The sequence below is a fragment of the Monodelphis domestica genome, chromosome 5, assembly GCF_027887165.1.
Source record: "Monodelphis domestica isolate mMonDom1 chromosome 5, mMonDom1.pri, whole genome shotgun sequence".
Classification (NCBI taxonomy): domain Eukaryota; kingdom Metazoa; phylum Chordata; class Mammalia; order Didelphimorphia; family Didelphidae; genus Monodelphis; species Monodelphis domestica.
The window spans coordinates 323,420,560-323,425,064 of NC_077231.1; the positions used below are offsets into that span (position 1 = coordinate 323,420,560).

Here is a 4,505-nt window from a genome sequence, read left to right on the forward strand (position 1 = left end):
AATAAACCTTTCATTTATCCAGAATATACCAAAAGGGGGGAAATATTCTGCTTAAATGAATACTCTAATAAGAATAATAGTTGTCATTTATATGTTGTCAAGACACTCGGCCCATTTGGCCTTCAGGACGATCCTGCACTAGGCACTACCCCTATCTCCATTTTACAGATAAAGAAACTGAGACCCCAGGAGTGACCCAGCGAGGAAGATCTGAGGCAGAAGTGGAGCCCAAGTCTTCTTGGCTCCACGTCCAGTGCTATTGTCTCCTAATTTCTCTGATACTCTGCATAGCAAATTAGTGTAGGCAACGACTTACTTCTGTGAAGGGGGCTTGATGAGGAAGGTTACGGAACTGGACATGCCGTTCCTCACGTTCTGCTCTGTTCAGACGGCGGAGGTTTTGTTCATGAATTCTTTAACTTGTTTAGTCACTTTTAGCCAACTATTGGTCCTCCTTTTCCCCGAACTCTGGCTTTGATAAGAAGGGATGTGATTTATGAACTCTCCCATATATTCTAGATGTCTGTCTACCTACAGCTTTTTTTTCTTTTCAAAAATTACCATTGAAGCAGTAAGATCTCTACTTGAACCACCATCTTAGCCATGTGGGACCATTTTTGAAATCATTCGGATCCCATAAAAATCGCTGTGCACCCAAGTGGCCCGGACTCTGAGTGAGCCTTTCTCTGGTGACTCCAAAGGCATTCAAAAATCAGAGCCTTTGGGAGATCCCCCCTCCAAGCTTTGCGCTAAGAATCTGATGAAAGGACCGACTCGAATGCTCCGGAGAAAGTCGAAGGTGCCGTCAAAAGTGCACAGTAAGCGAGGTGACCCTATGTCCTCCATTGCCACATCCCTACTGCTCTTCCGCCTTGGACCCAATGCCCAGGACTGCTTCTAAGAGGGAAGTAGTTTTCTTTAAAGTGTGAAGACGGGCGAATTCCCCTTGGTTGGGGCCAGGGCTGAGCATGAGCGTGGACGCTCACAGCCTAACCCTTGCTCCCTCTTGGGAACTTCCATTTGGATATTTCTTAGCAGAATGAACTGTGATTCAGAGTTTGGCTTATTTGGGTCATGGATGCTTGTTTAGAAGAGATCTCTGCTGTATTGGGGGTCTAAACTCATTCACTAAATGCTCCATTGGAAGATAACTCCTGGGTTATCCTCATTGGGTGATTTGGGATGGAGAGAAGAGGAAGGTTTGGAGGGGGAAGCCCTGCTAGAAGCCCCCCAGAATCCTGAGGAATAGCCCCAAAGCAGATACAGAAAGGAGATTTTTAATATTACTTAAAAACTAAACCTTGACAGAACATTCTATGGACTTGTTGAATGGCTTCAATAGAAGCTATCTAGAAGGAAGGTCAAATGGTACAAGAAGGTCCATTTATTTGTGCATTGATAATTAGTCTGGAACCTAATGGTTCCCAGGCTAGCAGAGCCAGGCCCTTGTCCCCAAATTCCGAGTCTCTCCGGCTTATTCAAAGTGGGTCACATTCCAGAAGGGAAGCATCAGAAGCCTTCCTTGTTTCCCTTTTCTAACAAATTCCAACAAGGAGACATAAGCTGAGGGAAAGAATTCATCGGGCCTTTGGGATCACACGGACGCCTAGACAAAATAGGAAGTTGGCGGATTACTAAGACCCTCAAAGCTGTTTTGCTACACACTCCAACCCTCTGTTTTTCAATGCTACATGGCTTGGAGGAGAGTGGAAGTTCCCATTTTGTCATTCAGCCCTTGGGCAATGGGGTCTCCACAGACTGATATGGGGCTTGGATCAAGTCTTGTAGGTCCCCAAGATTAGGATCCAGGTTGCCATTCTTCCCTCTATTTCTTAGTTTCTTGCCATAGCCCCTCTGCCCTCCTTTTCCCCCAATTTCGCCTGTCTCTTCCACTTCTTGGTCACCTAAGCCACCACCCAATCTGGCCTGGGGTCTGGAAGTCAGTCAGCCTCACGTTCATTTTCTAGTTGGTGCTGTGTACCTCTCACCAGGATAAGCAGAACTCATGTACTCGCCCCACCTCCAGAGCCGCCTACCTTAATGGCTTCGGCCAGCCACTTCATGTTCGTAGCCCTCAGTTTCCTCCTCTGTAAAATAAAGAATTTGGACTAAATGGTCTATGCATTTCCTTATAACTTAATATCTATAGATCTCTATATATCTCCATTCTTCCGATGAACTCCAAGGAAGGAAATCAAGAAAGAGAATGTGCCTGGAGTGAAGGGAGGGGGGAGAAGAAAGAGGGAGAGACAAACAGAGACAGAGATACAGAGAGGGAGAAGAGGAAGAGAGAGAAGAAAGAGGGTGAAAAAGAGAAAGAGATTTTGTGTAATGTCAGAATGACTGAACTCTATTCTTTCCATCCTATCTTGATCATAATTGCCTCCATTCATCAATTTACAAAATGTTACAAAAGGTAAATAAGTTATTCTACAAGGGCTCCATGTTCTAAGTCACCAGGAGTACCAGACATCGGAACCCCTCTGGAAAGGACAATGAGCCCAAGGTGGTTTGGGTTCTAGAATGGTTTAGCCACATGTAGTCTAGATCTCTCTCTAGGAAAGCTAGCGTTTGGCATAGAGCCCTCTCATGATGTTGGGGGATGCTGGAGGTCCAGTCCTGCAGGTGACCATTTCCCTCTGGTGCCAGCCTGCCTCTAGGTCCTGAGCTTGAGATGGTCAGTTCCCAAGAGAGGGAGGCTAGGAGACTGACCACTAATGATCAGAGCTCAGTCTACCATTCAGAAAACCACTCATCTGCCTTTTGTGTCTTGTGACTCCTTTTCACATCTGTTTCCTTGACCTCCTTCTCTGCTGATCCCAACTGACTACTCTTCAATAAACTCTCGTAATTAAAAAGCTGTATGACCTTTACCCCTCCCATTCTGCGGTCCCCTCAGCCGTCAGAAGTGACCCATTGGATCCATGACTCTCCCATGTAAAGTAGGACCTGGTCAAAGCTGAAATCTGTCAATCGTGATCCCCCAAACCTCGTTTTGCCTAATTAAATTTACTTGAATATTTATTTTGTAGATGGAGGCAACTGTTGAAGCCCTTTTGCCAGCGTTGAGTTGTAAATTGTGTAAAGTCATCCTTTGTTTCGACGTTGTCGCTTTCTTTTTAACGCACAAAATGTCCTGTCCCCTGGCTGCAGCCGGCACGTTGTCGTGTCACTGAGCTCCATTCAGGTTTAGAGAAGGCACGTGAAGATGTAAGAGGCCTTTTTGCATTTTCATATGTGCAATTTGTAAATAACTGTATTTGTGGACACATAGAAACATGAAACCATTTTCATTAAAACGATTTCTCCGTCTGTGTTACTCTTCCTGGGAGCTGGGAGGGGGCGCCCAGACCGGGGCACGACGACGATGCTCGCTACCTTCTTCCCCCGGAGTCCACTGCTAAAGGTGCTCACCAGACTCTCCCCAGCCCTCACAGCCCACCTCCCAGCTCGCAGGGCGCACAGGAAAGGAGCAGTATGGGCAGAGGGAGCACCCCAGCCCTCTCTTCCAGCCCCATGAGCCTCCAGGGCTGAGAGCCCCCAGACACCGAGTGCCACTTGGGGGGTGGTTGGGGCTGGGTTCTAAACGGGGACGTCTTGCTCCGTTGCACCCCAGCCCTCCCTAAGCAATGGCTCTCCAGTGTGGAGGACCCCTGCCCCACATCCTGCCCCCGAATGCCTGCCACCTGCTTCTCCGTGCCCATTGCATCCAAATGGCCTCGTCTTAGCTCTGTACCTACAAGGCAGGAGGGGTCGTAACACTAAGGGCCGACATTAGCAAAGTCTTTCTAAGATACTTAAACTAACATCCAAGCCTCTCAGCACTTGAGGGGAGTGCTACGGCCACCAGGTTCTCATCCTAGAAGTTCAGAGACAGGCTGGGAGTCCATAGGGACTCCCTCAGCTAGAGGGTCAGAAGCAGGATTTGAACCAAGGTCCTCCACACTCCAAGTCCTATTTCTTTTCCACAACTCCCTTCTCCCCATTTTACAGATGAGGAAAATAATCCTGAGAGGTGTTAAATGAATTACCCACGTTCACCCAGCCTGTAAGTTTCTGCAGCAGGATTTGAACCTTGGTCCCTATGACTCCAGTCAAATCTAACTCCACTCTCCAAAGCTGCCCTGAAGCCATCACCCGCAGCTGACCTGCTTGGGATCTCTCTGGAAATCCTTGGAAGAGAAAGCCTCTTTCCAAAGGGTCTCCAGAGGCATTGTCGGAAGAGAGAAGAAAACAGGGCATATCAGGAACCTTATGAAGGTGGAGTGGGCAAGCCTGGCCACAGATGGGGTATTATGGGATGGGGGGGGGGGGAGTAAGGGACAGAACGCTGTATCTGGGTGGCGAATGCAAGAGTCAGGGAGGAGGATGGAGCCCTTGATAGTAACAGGAAGTTAGGGAAAGGAGGAGTTCACGGGGCAGATAATGAAGGAGAAAGCTCAAGGAGGCTTGGGGAGAGGGGGGATCCCCAGGTTTTCAGGGCTCCTTATAGGGTGAAAGAAGAA

General features: G+C 48.0%; 1 long non-coding RNA gene across 1 annotated transcript in view; it reads right to left on the reverse strand.

The window, feature by feature from the left end:
• The window catches only part of LOC103095059 (uncharacterized), a 3,291-nt gene extending 141 nt beyond the window's left edge, over positions 1–3,150 (reverse strand). Inside the window, exons 1-3 of the long non-coding RNA XR_008912553.1 lie at positions 2,350–3,150; positions 2,037–2,087; positions 317–472 (exon numbers count right to left, since the gene is read on the reverse strand). This is a non-coding gene — a long non-coding RNA (uncharacterized LOC103095059). The remainder of the gene's footprint in view (positions 1–316; positions 473–2,036; positions 2,088–2,349) is intronic.
• Between the last annotated feature and the right edge of the window lie 1,355 nt (positions 3,151–4,505).